This window comes from Lissotriton vulgaris, chromosome 7 (genome assembly GCF_964263255.1).
Source record: "Lissotriton vulgaris chromosome 7, aLisVul1.2, whole genome shotgun sequence".
Lineage (NCBI taxonomy): Eukaryota > Metazoa > Chordata > Amphibia > Caudata > Salamandridae > Lissotriton > Lissotriton vulgaris.
In genome coordinates this window covers 573868963-573890331 of record NC_141695.1, presented here as the reverse complement: position 1 = coordinate 573890331, position 21369 = coordinate 573868963, and the positions used below count along the sequence as shown (strand labels likewise).

Sequence of the window (21369 nt, the reverse complement as noted above, 5' to 3'; positions counted from 1 at the left end):
GTATTCGTACAAGCGCCTTGAGACCCTTGCGGGTGAGTAGTGCGCTATACAAGTATCAATTTACATTTACACCTTTCTGAATACATTTCATCCTTCTGAAATTTTTCTTTTGCGTCATCTTGCGCCCTTATTTCACTGTTTTTTGGAATCTTCCAGTGGTTCTCCAGAAGAAGGCGTGTGTAACGCCGAAATGCGCAGAGATTACCTTTTACACACTGTTTTGTTGTTTAGTCTATTCATTTAATTTTATATCTGCATTGTATGTTATTTCATGTCCTATATTGTTCTAGACATTATTGTCGTTCACTGTATTCCTGCCACTCCATGTGGTTTTTAAACTTTCATGTGTATATGTTTTTTAATAAATGAACAATGTATTTTTAAAACTTATTTGCCATTATTTGTTCAGTACACTGCCATATTGATTCTAATTGTGTTGATGTACCTGACAATTTTCAGGACCCTCAAGTTGCCTAGTATTTGTTATATTTGAAATATGCAGGTTCAATGTTGCGCAGGGGCTCACAATGTGACGCTTCACCATAGAAGTGTCACCTTGTGAATTATTCTAAATGTGTCGTCTGTTGTACACCACTGTTGTGTCACAGAAGTGATGCAACAGCAGTGTAAATCTTATTCAAGGGACTTGTAAACCTGCCACAAAATCTATAAGGAGTACATCACCCTGTGCCAGCCTGAATCACAAAGCAGAAGTTGAGAGTATCATCAGATGTAAATATGTCATGCACATATTCTGTTGTCCATTTTCCACTCTGCCACACCATTACATCCCCAACACACCACTGCTCCTACCTGCCCCATCTGCGGCAGTACTTCACAACACTGTTAGCACGCAGAAGATATGGGCAAATCCCCAAAATGTTCCACAAGCACATTTCCCATTTGTTTACTTTCTCTATTCTCACCCTTTGACACATCCAGCTAGAGCACGGACAACTGCAGTATCAGAGGTCACCGCATCTAATGGGAGGAATCAGCAACGTACAGAGGAAGGCATGGCAACCAGAATAACTGGTAAGTCATGCTGGCCAGGAGATGGTCAAAATGCATACATTGTCATGAGACAACAGAGGGACAAATAGTGCCCAGATATGTAAGTCAACCAGTGATGCAAAATTAGCTTCATTACAATTGGAGTTGTCAATGGACATTCACCTTTACCATATGACATTTGCGAACAGCCAAAGACAAAATGTAAAATGTCTTGGCTCATCATACCTTTGTAAATGTGGTACACAACTTGTATTTCACCAACAGACCCAGACCGAGGAAACCATTCCTGTAATCGAAGACCACAACTAGTCAAAAGGGTGTAGCCACTATATTGTCATAGTGTCTGTAGAACTTATCAAGAAAGTCTATCTGCACAGATATGGATATGAAAAACAAACAGTGAGATACCAGTCTCTGTAGTATTGACAATGCATACACTGTACAACTTCAAATCTTAACAACCAACATTAAATTGCACAGTCCACACAGCTGGTCATGTACTGCGTACATTGGATGGATAATTTTCTGGTCATCAACAAAACACGATAGTGGACCTTACCTCAGAATTCGTAGGCATGTCATTGTGATATAGGCAGCATCAAGGTAGTGGGCCCATTTCAAGTGATATGTGGGAGCACTCCATACATTATGTATTACACACTTCTGCAACGGTGTTGTCCACTACTGCTTGTGCTTGTCCTCTGTGCCAGAAATTGAAAGCATCACATGTGGCAGCTAGAATGTAAAGTTGCAAAACACGGGGGCGCTAGAGGGCGCACTGCGGGATGGCTGACTCCTGAGGCAGCTCCGCCGGAAGGGAGACTGTTGCTGAAGATACTGCAGTGCTGCTGGAGATATAATGCACTGATTTGGCGGAATGAGGCGTAGGAATACTTGCACCACGACCAGCGAATGTTTTTAGAGCCCAAAACTGCCTAAAATCGAAATTACGAGGCTGGAAAACGAGAACTGTGGCCGGGGTTTCAAAATGGCGGCACTCGCGAGTGTAGCTGGAACGGAAACAAGCATCCAGGGACTCTGGACCATGCCCACACAAGCTCTCTCATGACTCAAAAGAAATCAGGGAAGCTTCGGTAGTGAGTACTTGCTTCAAATAGCGTATGCGGGGGTCTGTGAGTGGAATATGCAGTGCGTTCCAGGGAGCACTGAGAAGGCACAAAATGGCGACGCTGGTGAAACGCAAACTGCCTCAGCGTGTGATCGGCCTGTAACGGACACTGAACTCATGATGGTATGCTACCTGATAGCTGTGCTAGGAGGCCGCTACTATTATCACAACCCTACACTGGCATATAGTCCCCCATTGTGCTGTTGAAGGCTGTGAGGCACGTATGTGCACAGCGCTACGGTCCGAGGGATACTACTTGTCATACAAGCTCAGCGGAAACAGGACCCCCGCAAAGTATAAAACTACACAGCGCTCCAGACTCCTGTAAGATTATAGATTTACCGGGGGATGCAACATTTACCTGCGCACACAGGGAGCTACACTGAGATCTGATAACTGTGCATCTGCTGAAGGTGAGAAGGCCATCGAAGAGCAATATGTCATGGGCCCAGACCATCATGTATGGAGAGGCTGCCTAATGTGCACTGAGCAGGGAGGAGACTCCCCGCTGACAATTATATAATTATTGCGTTTGCCAGCTGGGTTGTGCAATACAACATGCTGCTGTGCACCCAGTGACTGTGAAGTTCATGTGAGGAGGTGTGTGGAGGCACGCTGCCAGAGGAGTGCTCCGTGATTGTGCTGCCCGAAACTGCCCGCAAAGCTATCGATGTGACTAGTCAAGCACGAGTTGCTAATTGCCTGAATCACCTTCAAGGAAAGTGTTGCTAAGTAGGGCTGCCTAGTATCCCATTGACCCTGACATTACTGCCAACATAACTACGATCCAGTTCCTGGAACCCTACTGCCACCGGATGAACACGGCGACTAGGAGGGGGCACGCTATTCACACTGCCACGCGCGTCAGCTGCGGCACACCAAGCAGAGCAGGCAAGATGGGCAAACCGGAGAAGCAGCAAACGAAACTACAATTCGAAGCGAGAAAACAGAACAAGGGAACTACTAGTGTGTCAGAGGCGGAAGGGGACATTGACACTGACGAGGGTGCCGGCATGGAAGGTGTGCTACATGCCATACAGTGCAGCCTGCAAGAAATGACGGGAAGCTGGATACTCTAGCGCAAAGAGTTGGCCATATGGCAGCAGAAATGGACAAACATGGAGAGCGGCTGGTGGAAGCAGAAACGAGAATATCAGCAGTGGAAGACGCTCCAGCACCAACACTAAAAACTGCGCCACAATGGAGAAAACGCTGGAAGCACTGCGCAACAAGACGGAGGATATGAAAGCGAGGTCCCGCCGCAACAATGTTCGCATAGCAGGTCTTCCAGAATCAATGAACACGGGAAAAATGGAGCAATATGTGGAAGATCTCCTTAAAGAACTTTTTGGGGCAGAGGAGTTCTCGTCGGTGTTTCTGGTGGAGGTTGCTCATCGCTCCCTTGCGCCACGCCCAAAGCCGGGGGCTCCCCCACGCATCATACTAGCTCGTCTGTTGAATTACAAAGATAGACATATTGTTCTCAGGCAGGCACGGGAGAAGGGGGCCATCACTCACCAGGGAAACAAACTTGAATTCTACCCGGACCACACCATGGCTGTCCAATTGGCCCGCAAAGAATACCACTTGGCGAAAAAGAAGCTGCGGGAATTGGGAGTAGAATATTCCATGCTCTACCCGGCAAAACTCAAGGTAACACATGCAGGTCGTTCCACAGTTCTTCCTACGCCACAGGCGGCTCATGAATAGATCAAAAAGATGGGCAGGTGGAGGCAAACGTCAGGACAAGAGGAGCAGCAAGAGGACGAGGGCTGAGCGGTCGTGATCAGGTGATGATGTCTCATCGGTAAATCGGCAGGGTCTGAGACTCTGACACTTTCTTTCGTATGGACCCCATAACAGATCTTATACTACCTAAAACTGTTCGTTTTATGCAGGGGTGCTGGCTAGTCAATCGGCACTAAGGCCGATTGTCATAGAGTTCCAGCACCTACACGACAGCCGAAAAGTGGACTATTTGTACTGATGGCTGGGAGACTACTTTGTGAATTGAACAAGGCCATAATGTACTGTCCTGTGGCCATTTACCCATAGTCATAAACGCGCTGGCCACATAGCCATGAACTGTCTTGGGTTAAGGGCCAGATGGGTGCTCCCAAACACAAGTTTGATCTATAGTTTGTTTGACTCAGGGATATGGCTTTGGCAGGGTTGGGTTGCTGAAGTGGGTGGTGGGCGGGTGTGGATTTTGGGGAATGTTATTTATAGATCACTGTACCTGAGACGCATTGCAAACTGCAGTTCACACAGGAATTGTGACGTAGTTGATTTCCTTGTACTAGATACTATGACAACTCACAGGAAGCTTAAGATATGGGGCTTCAATCAGATGTGATTTACACATGTAACTCTCTGATAAGCTAAGGTCGGCACAGTTGAACCTGATCACCTGGAACGTATGGGGTCTAAATAACCCCAAGAAAATCCACAAAATATTCGCATACTTCACTAGACTCCAGGTAGACATTGTATTTCTTCAAGAGACGCACATTGCGCCTTCAGTGCCAACCACACTAGGTAAACAATGGGCATAGACAGTTTGCACCTCAAATTATTCCACATATGCACAGGGTGTTAGTATTCTTATACGCAAGGGTGTTAACTTTAAGGTCTCTAAGGTGCTAAAGGACACGGAGGGCAGATATGTTATAGTGATAGGCCTTCTTAGGAATCAAAATATAGCACTAATAAACACGTATGGTCCGAACACGGATGACCCGGAGTTTTACACTAAACTGAAACCTAATATGGGGAGGCGACTTTAATATTGCACTGAGAGATGGACTAGACCGCTCTCCAAATACTGTGGAACCACACAAAAGAGAATTAGCAGAGCTGCAGGATGCTATAACTGACCTACGACTAGTCGACTTTTCATGGGCGAATTTTGCGAATCTGGCGTTCGCGAATTTGCGTATTTGCGAATTCGCAATCTGCAAAATCCACGAACTCTCGCAAATTTGCGGATTTTTTATTTTTTTGTGTTCGCAAGGGTTTCTGCCAGTTCGCGAGGGTTTTGTATCAGTTCACAATTGCGAACTTACTTGTCGGCTTGCAACGGTCGCGACTTTGTTGTTTCTACGTCTGGTTCATCATCACAGGTTCACAGCACCCTCTGTTTCACCACTGCCACCCTCTGGTTCACCCATGCCACCCTCTGGTACATCACTGCCACCCTCTGGTTCATCACTGTAGATTATGGGAGGGAAAAGCAAGCACACCTGCCCTGCTTCAACTGACATGAATAAATTTGGTGGCCGCACTAGTTTATTATGTTCGGTGCCGCCTCCCCAGGACCATCATGGCAGGCGGCAGGATCGCAAGCGGCTACGGGCTCCGGGAGCGCCAGAAGCGGTGGGAGAAGGTGTGCCAGGCCATGTACCAACACTCTCGGGTCCGGCGCACCTACAACCAGGCCACCCACCGTTGAAGGGATCTCCTGGACCGGGAACGCGATCTGCTCGACCTGCTCGGCCTTCAGATCCCCGGGCTTGGTAAGTAGTAGTAGCTATTTCTTTACTACACTGTTTTCTCATGCTCTGTGTGTTATTATATTGCACATTTTTATTTTTTACCAAGAGCAATAATGCTGCTGATTACATTGTAGGTAAATTATATTCCAAAATCTTCTGTGCATTTCAGGTGCACTGCTCTCCTTCTCAGTAGCGTTGCTACTATGCCTATTTGTTTTCGATTTTGTGTTCATTTCATTGGCCTGTGAAATTATGTATGAGTGTAGTTTAAAGAACTGCGTAATGCTGCTAGACACTAAGGGTCAGATTTTGAATTACCGGTGCATCCCTGCAAAGTAGCAGGGATGCGCCAGTAATTGTGTGCCACGCCACCACCACCCATGGTGGGCCATATTTACAATGCGACGCACCATGAGCCCAAAATGTCACCGAAGCGTTACGCATCTGTGCCGTAAAGGCGGCGCATTGCTGGAGTTGCGTCGCAATGATGGCGCAGCTCCAGCAATGCTCCGGGGTGCCCTATCTCCCCAATGCTGCGTCAAGCTGTACGTCTTCTTCAAGCAGGCGCCGGGTTTGAGTCACGCATCATTGTCCTCAAAGTGACTGATTGAAATCTTGTAGATTTCCCTCAGCCACTTATAGGATGCGTTCCTGCGCAGGAACGCCCTCCCTTGCCCCGGAACGCCCTCTGATGGCGCAGGGCTTTACAACGTGATGCATCTCCAATATGCGTCATGTTGTTAATATAAGCCGCACCATGGCGCCTCTTTTGTTCTGCCGCTGCGTCACAAAAGTAACACAACAATGGAGCAAAAGAGCCACAAGGGGCTTCTAAATCAGCCCCTACAGACTCAAGTCCAGTCCTTCCTTTGTACACCCGGCAATAAGAAGAAATAGTGGTGGTCGATTGATAGTTTGAGTATTTTAATGACTGGTTAATGTAGTAGGAAACTTTTTAGTGTTGTCACTGATCTGCAATCACGATGGACTTTGTCTGTCACTTCGCGTGCTGCGGACTGCTGCATGCCAGTCCTAGGCGAACTTTCCAAGTCGACGGTCCGCAAATCAAGCAATACTAATATCGTAGTAGACCACATGAAATAGGTCAATATATCCGGTGGAATACTTGTCTATTTGCTATTTCGCCAAAATATTTTGTTATTGTTCTTTTGAAATGTTTGATTTGGTTGACAAATATCATCCATGTTTTCTGGTCTTTCTTTCTTTCATGTTGTACATCAGCTCCCCCCAGGGGCAAGAGGGCATTGGAGGAGGCTGCTGCTGCTGAACAGGATCGGTCAGGCGAGGAGGGATCCTTTGCTGGTCCTGGTAAGTTTTAATTTTAATATAGAGTACCTATTTTGTCCTAGCGTTCCTCATTCGATGTTTTCTAAATCGTCTTTGATCTTCTTGTAGACTGTATCTAAATTCTTATCCTGCCTCGACTATGACTCCCTGTGGTATTACTAGATTATTCTTATTAGTCTGTCTGTGTAGCTAACTAAGATTGCACATTTGGCAATTCCATTGGACTCCCATTCTAGTCAGCAATAGCTCTATGCACTGAGTGCAGTCCTCTGGGATTGTCCATAATGTCTTTTCAAGCCTTCTAAATGTTTATGCTTTGACAATTGCCAACAATAAAAAGGTGAATGACCACCAAGAAAGAATAAGATACTACTTTACTTTTGGTTTGGATAGGAGGACAATCCATTCTACTACTGTTGCAGGGCCAAATATGCACAAACAGAACTATGGACACTAAATAGTGCATTGTTTATCAATTATAATAGGCGCAGGTAGACTTTCCACATACCTCAGTGATATCGGACTTTGAAGAACCCCCAATCTCCTTACTGACTAGATAGTGTGGCAAAGTCATTTAGCTCCGGAACTCATCGATGATTGATCCCCAAAGATGATTATCCACGCAGTACAAGAGTACGGAGTCAGAGTCCAGAAGTGTCAGAGGCTCGGACTCATGCTTGCAAATTGCAAAACCTTTTGCTCATTCACTCAAAAAAAACACAGAGTCTATTTAAGTTTTAAAGCTTTCTTTGATCTTCTTGTAGACTGTATCTAAATTCTTATCCTGCCTCGACTATGACTCCCTGTGGTATTACTAGATTATTCTTATTAGTCTGTCTGTGTAGCTAACTAAGATTGCACATTTGGCAATTCCATTGGACTCCCATTCTAGTCAGCAATAGCTCTATGCACTGAGTGCAGTCCTCTGGGATTGTCCATAATGTCTTTTCAAGCCGTCTTCTTGTAGTTTTAAAGCGTCTTTGATCTTCTTGTAGACTGTATCTAAATTCTTATCCTGCCTCGACTATGACTCCCTGTGGTATTACTAGATTATTCTTATTAAATAAAAAAAAGAAAAAATATTTATTAAAATCAAGCTTGTCATAAAACATAAACGGTTGATTAAAAATGGAAAAGTGCTTATACTAATTTTTTATTCCACACATTTATTTTGGGCGAGCCGAGCCCTTACCTGGTTTGAACTTTCATTTTTGTTTTTGGTGCTGAATCATTGGTCCCTTCGTCCTAATGAAGCTTCTGTCTGTTATGAGGAAAATGGTGCGTGTTAAAAAGCGAGCATTCATCAGTTGTGCCAAAAAGTGCAGCAAGACAACACCCTTCCCTGGAAAAAGGGAAATTTTTACTTTAGAGTAGACAGTCACAAATTATTAGATTGGTTTCTGTATTCACATTTCTTCATTCCTAGACAAAATACTAGTGAGTGGTGTATGTCTATGACATCTAACATTCTTAAATGTACTTTGTAGGTGGAACATCTGGTGCTGGGCCCAGCGCGGAGGTGGAGGGAAGCTCTGGGGAGGAGGCGGTGCAAGTGCTGGAGGAAACTGCTGTGCGGGTTGCCACGGTAGTGGCGGGCAGTGGTAAGCGCTTATATTCCTTACTTATTGAGATTGCAGACTGCATAGTGTGCTGCTCCCCGTGGGAAAACGTAAGGTTTGTCCAGATGACAGACATGAAGAAGAATGATTGACATTTAGGAGCCTATTATTATGGCGGAAGGACCTGAGTCCGTCCACCACCATAGAGTAGGAGGGACCGTCCGCAGGGGCAAGGGTGGTCCCTCCGTGGTAATTAAGATGTGACCGCCACCGTGGCGGTCACATCCTGTATTTTAATATTGCGGCGGGTGCTGCTTGAGGCAGCACCCGCCGCACTGTTAAAAATGTAGGTTGTGCATTTGCATGCACAAAGCGGCAGGCACCACGCGGTGCCTGCCGCTTTGTGCAGGCAAATGCAGGGGGGTACCATAGGTACCCCCATGTGCACCCCCCACCCCCACCCCCACCTCTGGGGGCCCGCATCGGACCCCCAAACAAAAATCCGTATATGCCTTTGCACGTCGGAAATGCCGCTGTGTAAAGGCATGTTCCTCCAGACATTCTAATATGGCTGGCGGTGTCTGATAGACATCGCCAGCCATGTTAGTGCTTTTCTGCCGTGGATGGGAGGCGACCGCGGCGGAAAAGCTGCAGACTGATAAACGATCCCCCAGCCATCCTAATCTGGCGGGGGGTCTTTTTCAGTCCTCTGCGGATTTCCCGCATCCTCCGGGCCGGCGGTGGATTCCGCCGGCCCGGAGGATGCGGGAAATCCGGAATCCTAATCTGCCCCATAGTTTGAATGGATGGATGCCTGGATCATGGTACTATCTGACTCTTAGATAGCATATGTGTATCTAGAGAGAGTAGACGGTCACTGGATGAACTAAGTGTTACTTTGAAGAGCATGTAACACCGCACCCGCACGCCCGTCCCAGTGTAGAAAAGGCAAGGAAAAGAAGTTGTAATTTTGTCCGAATACTACCATGAATAGTAGCAGTAGTTTGTATTGCAAGCACAACATATATCCGGCTATTACGATGGCCACTCACTACCTCTGTTAATAAGTTTAGTAGAACTCGGTCATTCATGTGTGGATGTATCACTGTTCACTCAATAAAAAGCAAAGCACCTAAAGTCATCCCATATGTAAGTAAATACATACCATGTGCAGTGATAGATAATCAGATTATTTATCTTCTTCATTTTCCTTTTCTAGTATTCATTGGCACTGTAGGGTGAAAGTTAAATTAATTAAGCAGTAGCCCTTGTAACAGAGTACTCTCAGTGCCACCCGTAATAGAAAAGTAAGAGCATCACCACCTGCATGTACTGGACTGGTACAGTAACGCAAGTCTGTCTCACTCACCATGGCGGGAGTCTGTTTTTCTCGGGTGCAAGTTGACTGCGCTGGCATTATGCCGGCTTGCAGAAGTTAACGTACCAATTTTGCTAAACAAGAGAGAAGAATAATAATAAGACTGGTGTACTGTCATAGTCGGCTCTAATGGAGTGAGTCCATAGTGCTAGTAGAATTGATTCCTTAAACTCCCACTAATGTTAGAGGAAGGGTGAAGAAGTGGGAGGTTAGATAGATACTGGCCACAATAGTTATGTACTGCACTTGCAAGTTGCTAGTTCTACTTGACACAACTTTCTGCTGAATCATTTTGTGTTAATATTAAAGAGCATTGGTTACAGACTATGTCTTTCTTTCTTCATATAGATGCTCCTTCCAAACCAACCCGGAAGGAGCTGGCTAGACGGGCCCGGCAATGGAGGCTGGAGGCCAATGTAGCTGAATATTGCCGGCTGGTGGCCCAGGAGGAGGGGGACACGCAGTCTACCACAACATCTACCGGGACAGCTGCATCCTCCTCCGCGCTCCCTGGGTCACCCAGTCAGCGCAGGTCTCCAGCGGTACGGAGCCGGGGTACCGCAGCCACCCGCCACCGCAGAGCAAAGAAATCAGCTGCCCCCCACAGCAGTTGCAAGAAATGTATGCACCGCCTTTCCCTGAGGGTTTCCTACCTCGAGCAGGAGCTGCTGAACACGAAAACCCTGCTCGAGACCCTCCGCAAGGAGCATTCCAACCTGGCCTGGAAATTCAACAGCAGCAGCCAGCAGTAGGAGGAGACTGTCCCTTGCCCCTTTTTTAAAGACTTATGGGGGGTGGGAATTGGGAGTTGGTTTTTTTGGACTTTTCACGGACATTCGTTGGGGTTAGGGAGTGGGGGTGGGTTGGGTCTTGTGGGAGATTATTTTTGTCAGGGATATAAATATACTTTTAATTTTATCTTAGCATACGTGTTTTTTTTACTGCTTTTGAGGCTGGTGGGTGGGGTTTTAACAGTAACTTTGTTTTGGTGAAACTTAAGTTGCATCTTGATTCAAGTTGTGACATTAATTACTCTCCTAATACTCCATTATACTTCTTCCCCCCAAACACTTATCTTACCTGTAATTTGTGTTTGGAAATAGGGCTAGGCACAGGGCTGGCTGCACGGCAAATGGCGATTAAGGTTGGCAATCCTGGGCGGATGAAATGTCATCATTGCGTTGGTAGTAGTGGTGTTACACAGTGGCAGTTGCAGCATCTGAAAAAAAGAGAAAATGAAACCTTGTTTGTCCTTACCGTAGCATTAGAACGGTACAATAGAGAATATAGCAGGTGACAGTACACTCGAACAGTGCCACAATGTAGCCTAACAAATGGTAAAGTATTGAAAGTATAACTAGTACTTGCGTAGAATTTCTTTGACATTGGCTACTACTACAAGAAATAGTACTGAAGGTGAAGGACACAGCAGCGTAATAATTTGCCACTTCTAGGAGGAGGATGTTCTTGATGACCTATCAAGTTGATGGCGCACATGAAAATCTGCTTTCATTTGCCAATAGTGACTAAGTGTGAAGCTGAGTAAGAATAGAATATATCCTCGGATTCCTTCACCAGCCTGTTGCTATGACCTTATCCTCCCCAGCAAGTGTGTGGAATTATTGCTGTCATTTAGTCACACATCAATCAAAACCACACAGCCCGGGTGAAGAGGGTTAGGGTTTGGAAAATGGATGGGAATGGGGGATTTTGGGAAAGTTTTTTTGAGAGAAGAAAAAAAAACACAGCATGGACAAACAATAATTGAAGATAAAGAAATCTTTGGGTAAAAAGCTAACCATAAATCTTTTAAGTGACATAAAGGAAGTGCATGCACTGCTGCATGCATGGTTACTGAAAAGTAAGTAGTACTTTCGACAACCGTGAATGACAGAATGCGACAGTACAGGGCTGCAGCGTTTCACTTGCCTATCTCTGCACTCAGAGAAACACTTCTTACATGAAATTAGGTTTAAAAAATAGCCGAAGTAAAACCTATAGAATGGCTGTAGGGATCAATTTAGAAGCAGAGAGAGATCCAAGAAATGCAGAGTCACACTCATAGAAGTTAACAGCAATAAAATTACTTAAAAGATAATTAGAAAATAACGGATACTGTATCTGTATGTTGTTGTAGTTGTCCTGTTGAATTTGGTAAGTTGCACGCATCAAACCATTTCTCTTATTAGCGGGACTCCTCCATTCCAGCTGACGCTCCGTCCATCAATGTTGGTGACCAGAAGACACCCTGTCCACTGCCTGCCTGGCGGATGCTGAATTGCGGCTCGCTAATGTGAAGCATGACTTCATCCTTTTTTTCCCATTGCACAGACTGAAACCCGGCCTGTAATTATTGATGGAAAAACTGGAAGTGATATTAGAACACCACTGACAAATAAATGTAAGGTATGTACGCTGTGTAGTGCAAAAAGTCACACTTTGAGTTTCCTAATAGACAGTAAAATATTTTTGAAAGTGCGTACTCTGTCTGACTCTCCTTTTGAAGGATAAATAAGTATGGCCAAATTAATTTAGCGGATCTTTCCCCTCAAGCTAGGTGTACTGTAAACTGTGTTTTAGAACAAAATTAGACCTTCCCAGCAGTGCTCCCACCCAGACCCTTAGTAAAGCCAGTCGCAAAAATGTAGAAGACCCCCAATCAGATCTCCAAAAACGAGGCCTAGTAGAAAACTGGTGACAAAACGTACTTTGAAATTAAAAGTAGGCCCAAATCCCCCCTTACCCACTGTGGATTGTATTCAAACCACTTGCAAGCAAGCAAAAGTATCCATACCAGCATCTCTCCAAGACTCGCAAACCCCCCCACAAACAGCCCCTGCCCAAACACATGCAATACAAATACTGCAGTGCTAACCCTAACGAGCCCTAAGTTAAGAATAGTGGCAAACGCTTTCTTTAACTATGCCAAATCCCCCCTTTCCCACCATGGATTTTCTTCAAATCACTTGCAACCAAAATTACACATTCCCACGAGTGCTCTAAGACCCCAGAACTCAGTTGCAAAAATCTAGAACAAACACATCCAATCCTGCTGCTAGGGCTAACCCTAACGAACCCTAAGTTACAAAAAGAGCCAAAAGGCTTTTCCACATGGATTTTCTCCAAACCAGTTTTATCCGGTATTAGACCTTCCCACTAATGCCCCAAGACCCGCCAACCCACCAGCAAAAAAGCACAACACCCCCAAACAGCCAAAAAGCCAAAATGGAAAATCTCATACTTACAATATTTTTGGGCCTTCTGTCCAAACGCGCTGTGCAGCTAGGTCATAACTACCGTTTTCCACCATGGATTTCCTGAAAAGCAAATGCAATCAAAATTAGACTGTGCCAGCAGTGCTCCCAGACCCCAAAACCCACCCACAAACACCCGGACCCCCCCCCTCCAAAGAGCACCTCAAAGACAAGCAAGTCAGCAAAAACGCAAAAAAAATTTGCCTCCGATTTGGTCCAAACCACTTTTATCCGGTATTAGAGCGTCCCAGCAATGGCCTCAGAGCCGTCAACCCAGGTGAAAACAAGAAGAAGACCCCCAAACAGCCAAAAAGCAAAAGTACAAAAATGGGGACTTTGTTGTTTTCATGGCAATTTCCAAAATCAGTCCGCGCGCGCTCTGCAGCTAGGCCCTAACTCCCCTCTGCCACCATGGATTTGCTTCAAACCTCTTGCAATCAAAAGTATCCATACCCAGCAGTGCTCCCAGACCCCGAAACCCACCCTCAAACACCAGAAAGCCTCCCAAACAGCCCCCGAAAACGCTACATTGAGCGAAATGTCAGAAATAGCAAAAAAAATTCCTCAGGGATTTTGTCCAAACCACTTCTATCCGGTATTAGACCTTCCCAGCAATGCCCCAAGACCCGCCAACCCACCCGCAAAAAAACACAACACCCCAAAAAGCCAAAAAGCCAAAATGGAAAATCTCATACTTACAATATTTTTCGGCCTTCTGTCCAAACGCGCTGTGCAGCTAGGTCATAACTCCCGTTTTCCACCATGGATTTCCTGAAAAGCAAATGCAATCAAAATTAGACTGTGCCAGCAGTGCTCCCAGACCCCAAAACCCACCCACAAACACCCAGAACCCCAACAAAGAGCACCTCAAAGACAAGCAAGTCAGCAAAAATGCAAAAAGAATTTCGCCTCCGATTTGGTCCAAACCACTTTTATCCGGTATTAGAGCTTCCCAGCAATGGCCCCAGAGCCGTCAACCCAAGCGAAAACAAGTAGAAGACCCCCAAACAGCCAAAAAGCAAAATTACAAAAATGGGGACTTTGTTGTTTTCATGGCAATTTCCAAAATCACTCCGCGCGCGCTCTGCAGCTAGGCCCTAACTCCCCTCTGCCACCATGGATTTGCTTCAAACCTCTTGCAATCAAACGTATCCATACCCAGCAGTGCTCCCAGACCCGGAAACTCACCCACAAACACCAGGAAGCCCCCAAAACAGGCCCCCAAAACGCTACATTGAGCGAAATGTCAGAAATAGCAAAAAAAAACAATTCCTCATGGATTTTGTCCAAACCACTTCTATCCGGTATTAGGCCTTCCCAGCAATGCCCCAAGACCCGCCAACCCACCCACAAAAAAGCACAACACCCCCAAAAGCCAAAAAGCCAAAATGGAAAATCTCATACTTACTATATTTTTCGGCCTTCTGTCCAAACGCGCTGTGCAGCTAGGTCATAACTCCCGTTTTCCACCATGGATTTCCTCAAAAGCAAATGCAATCAAAATTAGACTGTGCCAGCAGTGCTTCCAGAACCCAAAACCCACTCACAAACACCCGGAACCCCCCAAAGAGCACCTCAAAGACAAGCAAGTCAGCAAAAACGTAAAAAGTATTTTGCCTCCGATTTGGTCCAAACCACTTTTATCCGGTATTAGAGCTTCCCAGCAATGGCCCCAGAGCCGTCAACCCAGGCGAAAACTAGTAGAAGACCCCCAAACAGCCAAAAAGCAAAAGTACAAAAATGGGGACTTAGTCGTTTTCATGGCAATTTCCAAAATCACTCCGCGCGCGCTCTGCAGCTAGGCCCTAACTCCCCTCTGCCACCATGGATTTGCTTCAAACCTCTTGCAATCATAAGTATCCATACCCAGCAGTGCTCCCAGACCCCGAAACCCATCCATAAACACCAGGAAGCCCCCCAAACAGGCCCCTGAAAACGTGATAGTGAGCAAAAAGTCAAAAACGTTTTCAAGTCTGATTTGGTCAAAACCAGTTTTATCCGGTTAGACCTTCCCAGCAATGCCCCAAGACCCCCCAACTCACCCGCAAAGAAGTAGAACACCCCCACAAGTGCAGAGTCTTTCTTCATTGGGCGTAATCCAGCCCTATGCTTTGAGGGAAATAGGAGTCTGGAGGAGGAGGATAGTGGAGCATGTTCTTGTGAACTTGTGAACCTTAGGAATGCAAACTGCGGCACCTTCAAATCAATAAGCAAATAAGTGAAGACAGTTCTGCTGATGGGCTTGTTTTTGTGATTAGGTGATTAAAGTTTTAATTATATTAACTGTGCAAAACAAAGAAAGACAGACACACAGGAATAAAAGTGAATAAGGCTGAAAAAGAAAGTTATTGATTCATTGGCTCATTTTCAGGGCTCGGTGTCAGGGAATAAGAGTTTGTCCTCATACTCTGCGAATTCAGGCAGGAGTAGGTCAGTGTCACCTAACAGAGAAGAAATTCCCTCATCTAAGTTGCTGTCCTCCTCGTCTTCTTCCGGCGTGGATTCTTGTACTTTGTAATCTGGTGGTATGAGGTGCTGATTCATCTTGATCATTGTTAACCTCTCCACATTTTTGGGCGAGAGGCGGGTGCGTTTGCAAGTTACAATGCCACCAGCAGCACTGAAAACACGTTCAGAAGACACACTTGCGAGTGGGCAAGACAAGTAGTTTATAGCCAGGTTGGAGATCTGTGCCCACAATTCTTTTTTCCCATTGCCAATACGCCAATGGGTCAGCATTAACATAGACCTCTGTTGAGTCATTCAGATAGTCCTGCACCATCGACTGAAGGTTCTCCACGGTTCCTCCACTTTGCTTACTTTTTGCTGGGACCTTTTAAGAACCAAACCCAAGCTGAGTTAGCCAATCCTCTTCTTCACCCAATGTTACTGTTGTGTCTGGTGCAGATGATCCAGTTGCCGGTGTCTTTAATGGCTGAGAGGTCACTTCTGCCCCAGCTACAGGTGCAGAAGGGGATTCTTTTGACTGGGGATGGACTGCTGATGCTGATGTACTGCCTTTTCCTTCAATGTTTTGCCATTCTCTTTCAAACCTCATGGCAGACAAGGCTAGCCAATGTTTGTACTTTGTAACATCTTCGTCACCAAAAGGAAAGAATGCTCTTCCTGCCAGCACCTTTTTGTAGCGTGGATCCAGAATAGTAGCACAAATGTAATGCTGTTCTGAGTGGATCATTTGAAGACGTTCATCGCCAAGTAGGCGCTCTAATAATTTCTCCGCCAAAACAAAAGCTTCTTGCTTTTCTTCATCTTTTTGAAACATAGAAGACACCGCCTTCAGTTGGTGCTCCAGCATGCGCAACAATGGGATAGCTTTTTCCAAATTACAGTCCTCCCTGCTGACTGCACGCGTGAAGACCTCAAAAGGACAAAGCATGTCTGTTAGGCTTTTAACTAGCTTCCATTGCGCCGCATCTAGCCTCAGGTCCTTCAGAGCTGTACCCAGTGTTAAGAAATACTGATCGAGTACCGTAAACTGCTCATACAGACGCTCAAGCATGTAGAAGGTTGAGTTCCAACGTGTTGGCACCTCCTGGATGAGTGCTTTCACTGGCATTCGACGTTCATGTAGCAGGCCCCTCAGATGCTTCCGGGCCTTAAAAGAATGGCTGAAATGGTTGCACATTCGTCGGCAGGTGGCCACTACCTCGCACACTGGACTGTCTTCACTCAAGAATTTTTTTAACAACCAGGTTTATACAGTGCGCCAAACACGGCACTTTGAAATAGTTACCCAGATCCATGGCCTTAACTACATTGGCACCATTATCCGTGGAAACATAACCACTCTTGCGTTTTTTTGGGGACAGCCAGTGAAAGACCTTTGTGTTAAACTCATTCAAAATGTTTTTTGCTGTATGACGTTTCTCCAAGCCAAACATGTCTAGTGTTGCATGTTTCCGAGCAGCTTTAAAAACTTGGTCCGGGTCAACACCTGTGTTTAGCTTTGCTTTAACCCCTGAAAAAGAGACCCAGTGTGCAGTGATGCACATGTAATCATTGCTTGCGCCACTGGTCCACATGTCTGTTGTCAGATGTATAGTGTGAACAGCACTCTTCTGCAAAGCTGCCCCAATCACCTCTAGCCCATCTTCATGTAGTGCTGGAACCGCAACTCTGGCAAAATAGAATCGGCTAGGAACCTTCCATTTAGGGCTGAGCACTGCCACTAATTCTAGAAAACCAACCCCTTCTACAAAAGAAAAAGGGAGAAGGTCCAGAGCTAGCACTTTAGCCAGCTTAGTGTTATACAGACGCGTAAGTGGGTGGTTCCGTTTATATGGCGCTTCTGAAAACAACATGGTTCTAATGTTGGCCTGGACCATTTTACGGGATGATGATGATGACTTCTTCGACCCAGTTACGCTCGCTGATGAACTTTTTCGCATTGGTGTCTCACTCTCTCCCACACTTAGTGTGGCTCACAGGGGGTGTGCTGACAGGGGTACTGGGTGTAAGTGAAGTGTTTGACGCTTCTTCCTCCTCGTCATCATCAGATGAAACATCAACGTTTTGTTGACTTGCAATTCGGGCTTCCTTGGTCTCCTTTAGGTGCGCAAACCATTGGACAGTGTGCTGTCTCTCAAGATGACCTCTCTGGCCTCCGGTACCATAGTTGGTACCAAACTTACCACGACTAACTGCAAACTTACAAATGCTACAAATGGCTATGTTTTCCTTTTTTAGGGCAAACACTAAAGAAGTACCAAACTGCGGACTTGAAATGTCTGTGGGGGCCGGAGGAGGCGATACTGGTGGTGGTCATGCTGCTAATGCCAGATGAAGTGGAGGATGTGTGTTGCCGAACTTTACTACGTTGTGCACTTGCACCACCACTACTTGAGGTCGAGGTAGATGGAGGTCCCTTCTGGCGAGGAAGAAATATGGAAGCGGTAGGTGGTGGTGTACTAGTTAACTCCAATGATGGTGTTCCCATTGCCTCCTCGTCGACACCATCATCACGCTCAGCAGCTTTTCGGGCTAGGGTCAAAATGTCTGTTTGCTGCATGCCCGCTGAGGCTGGAGTGACATCTATGATGACTGCGTCATCGTCGTGAGAGTCTTCATCAGCAGGAGTAAACACCACTTCTTGTTCAGCGTCATCACACTCCATAACTATGAGAGCTTCGGGGACCTTCCTTTTACGCTTAGCTACCTTTGTCAGATCATGGTGTGCCTCACTCTCAGACGGCAGTGGTGGTTCCCAAGTTTGATCCATATCATCAGAAGGAGGTGGGCTTGAAGAAGATGTAGACACCACCCTTGATCTTTTCCTTGCTACGGATGTGGAAGACAATGAATGATCATCAGGAGGAGTGGCTTCCTCAAATGATACCTCGGCTTGAATGTCGATTTCCTGATGTGCCCCTACTTCGGGAGGAACAACTATTGTGGGCTCTTGTGCCCCTCCATGCACCTCTGCTTGTGCATCTCCTTGCGCTGCCTCTCCTTCCACATGTACTTGGGCTTGTACCTGCACATGTGGTTGTTGTTGCGGCTGTGGTTGTTCAACACTCGTCAGATGAGTTACAACAACCTGTGTTGATTGAGGGATATTGCTGCTACTTTCTTGCGATGAGCCAACATCACTGGCCGATGGTGATTGAACAAGTAGACTGGCTGCCTCTGCAGCACTCAAGGGCTTGGACTTAAGTTGGCGTGGTGGTGGTGGCACTGAGCCCAATGGAGAGGGGGTGCTGCTCCCAGCTTGGTCCCCAGCAGATCCCGCTGCTGCTGCTGGCGTACTTTTTTTTTTATTCCCAAAAAATGTGGCGGGCGGCACACCAGACTCCTTGGTAACTTGCTTCTTCTGCTCCTTACTGGCAATTTTCTTGCTAGAGGAGCTACGAGGAACTTTTTTAGGGCCATCTTCTTCAGCGGTCAGAACAGCAGGCCGCAGTTGCACGAGTTGCAGAGTTGTCTGTGGCCAGACGTGACGTCGCGTGACGTTATGCTGCACACACACACCGCATGCAGGACTTCTTCCTGGCACTGGTGGTTCTCTTGAGTCTTGTGCACCTAAAAGCAATGGAAGACAGAGGAACATCAGTTCAGTTATACACCCCAAAAACTCAAAAACCACATAAAAATCAGCACAATCCCATGCCATCCAAGCCCTCAATGATGTTTAAATTCAAGACACCCCACAGAAAGACTAGGCCCATGCACCACTCACTACCCCTGGGCATAATGGATGAAAGCTAGCAAAATGGGTGCAGGCCTGAGAACACTGCCTGCATTCAAAATGGCCCCTTGCCTCCCAGCACATGGCCAGGGCCTGCCTGTACCAGCACTCAAAATGGCCCCCACCCACATGGCCGGTCCCCATGAACACCCCAGAAAATCGAAAAACACACAAAAATCACCACAATCCCATGCCATCCATGCCCTCAATCATGTTGAAATTCAGGACATCCCACAGAAAGACTAGGCCCATGCACCCCTGAGTATCCCTGGGCAAAAGGCCCCAACAACAGCCCAAAAATCAAAAAACACACAAAAATCACCACAATCCCATGCCATCCATGCCCTCAATCATGTTCAAATTCAAGACACCCCACAGAAAGACTAGGCCCATGCACCCCTGAGCACCCCTGGGCATAACGGATGAAAGCATGGCAGAGTGGGTGCAGGCCTATGGCACAACAAAGCACACTGCCTGGCTTCAAAATGGCCCCTAGACCCCCCACCACATGGACAGGCCCGGCCTGCACCAGTCCTCAAAATGACCCCCACCCACATGGACAGGCCCATGAACACCCCAAAAAATCGAAAAAACACACATAAATCAGCACAATCCCATGCCATCCATGCCCTCCATGATGTTTAAATTCAAGACCCCCCACAGAAAGACTAGGCCCATGCACCACTCACTACCCCTGGGCATAATGGATGAAAGCTAGGCAAAATGGGTGCAGGCCTGAGAACACTGCCTGCATTCAAAATGGCCCCATGCCTCCCAGCACATGGCCAGGGGCCTGCCTGTACCAGCACTCAAAATGGCCCCCACCCACATGGCCAGTCCCCATGAACACCACAAAAAATCAAAAAACACAATAAAATCAGCACAGTCCCATGACATCCATGCCCTCCATGATGTTTAAATTCAAGACACCCCACACAAAGACTAGGCCCATGCACCACTCACTAGCCCTGGGCAAAAGGCCCCAACAACAGCCCAAAAATCGAAAAACACACAAAAATCACCCCAATCCCATGCCATCCATGCCCTCAATCATGTTCAAATTCAAGACACCCCACAGAAAGACTAGGCCCATGCACCCCTGAGTGCCCCTGGGCATAACGGATGAAAGCATGGCAGACTGGGTGCAGGCCTATGGCACAACAAGCACACTGCCTGGCTTCAAAATGGCCCCTAGACCCCCACCACATGGACAGGCCCGGCCTGCACCAGTCCTCAAAATGGCCCCCACCCACATGGACAGGCCCATGAACACCCCAAAAAATCATAGAAAACACACAAAAATCAGCACAATCCCATGCCATCCATGCCCTCCATGATGTTTAAATTCAAGACACCCCACAGAAAGACTAGGCCCATGCACCACTCACTACACCTTGGCATAATGGATGAAAGCTAGGCAAAATAGGTGCAGGCCTGAGAACACTGCCTGCATTCAAAATGGCCCCTTGCCTCCCAGCACATGGCCAGGGCCTGCCTGTACCAGCACTCAAAATGGCCCCCACCCACATGGCAAGTCCCCATGAACACCCCAAAAAATCGGAAAACACAGAAAAATCAGCACAATCCCATGCCATCCATGCCCTCCATGATGTTTAAATTCAAGACACCCCACAGAAAGACTAGGCCCATGCACCACTCACTAGCCCTGGGCAAAAGGCCCCAACAACAGCCCAAAAATCGAACACACACAAAAATCACCACAATCATGTTCAAATTCAAGACACCCCACAGAAAGACTTGGCCCATGCACCCCTGAGTACCCCGGGGCATAATGGATGAAAGCATGGCAGACTAGGTGCAGGCCTATGGCACAACAAAGCACACAGCCTGGCTTCAAAATGGCCCCTAGACCCACACCCACATGGACAGGCCCATGAACACCACAGAAAATCGAAAAAACACACAAAAACCACCACAATCCCATGCCAGCCATGCCCTCAATGATGTTTAAATTCAAGACACCCCACAGAAAGACTAGGCCCATGCACCACTCACTAGCCCTGGGCA

At 46.7% G+C, this 21369-nt stretch overlaps 1 pseudogene; it reads left to right on the top strand.

Annotated features, from left to right (window-relative positions):
* The first annotated feature begins 3343 nt into the window (after positions 1-3343).
* LOC147702046 (uncharacterized) overlaps positions 3344-21369 on the top strand; it is a 29972-nt pseudogene continuing 11946 nt past the window's right edge.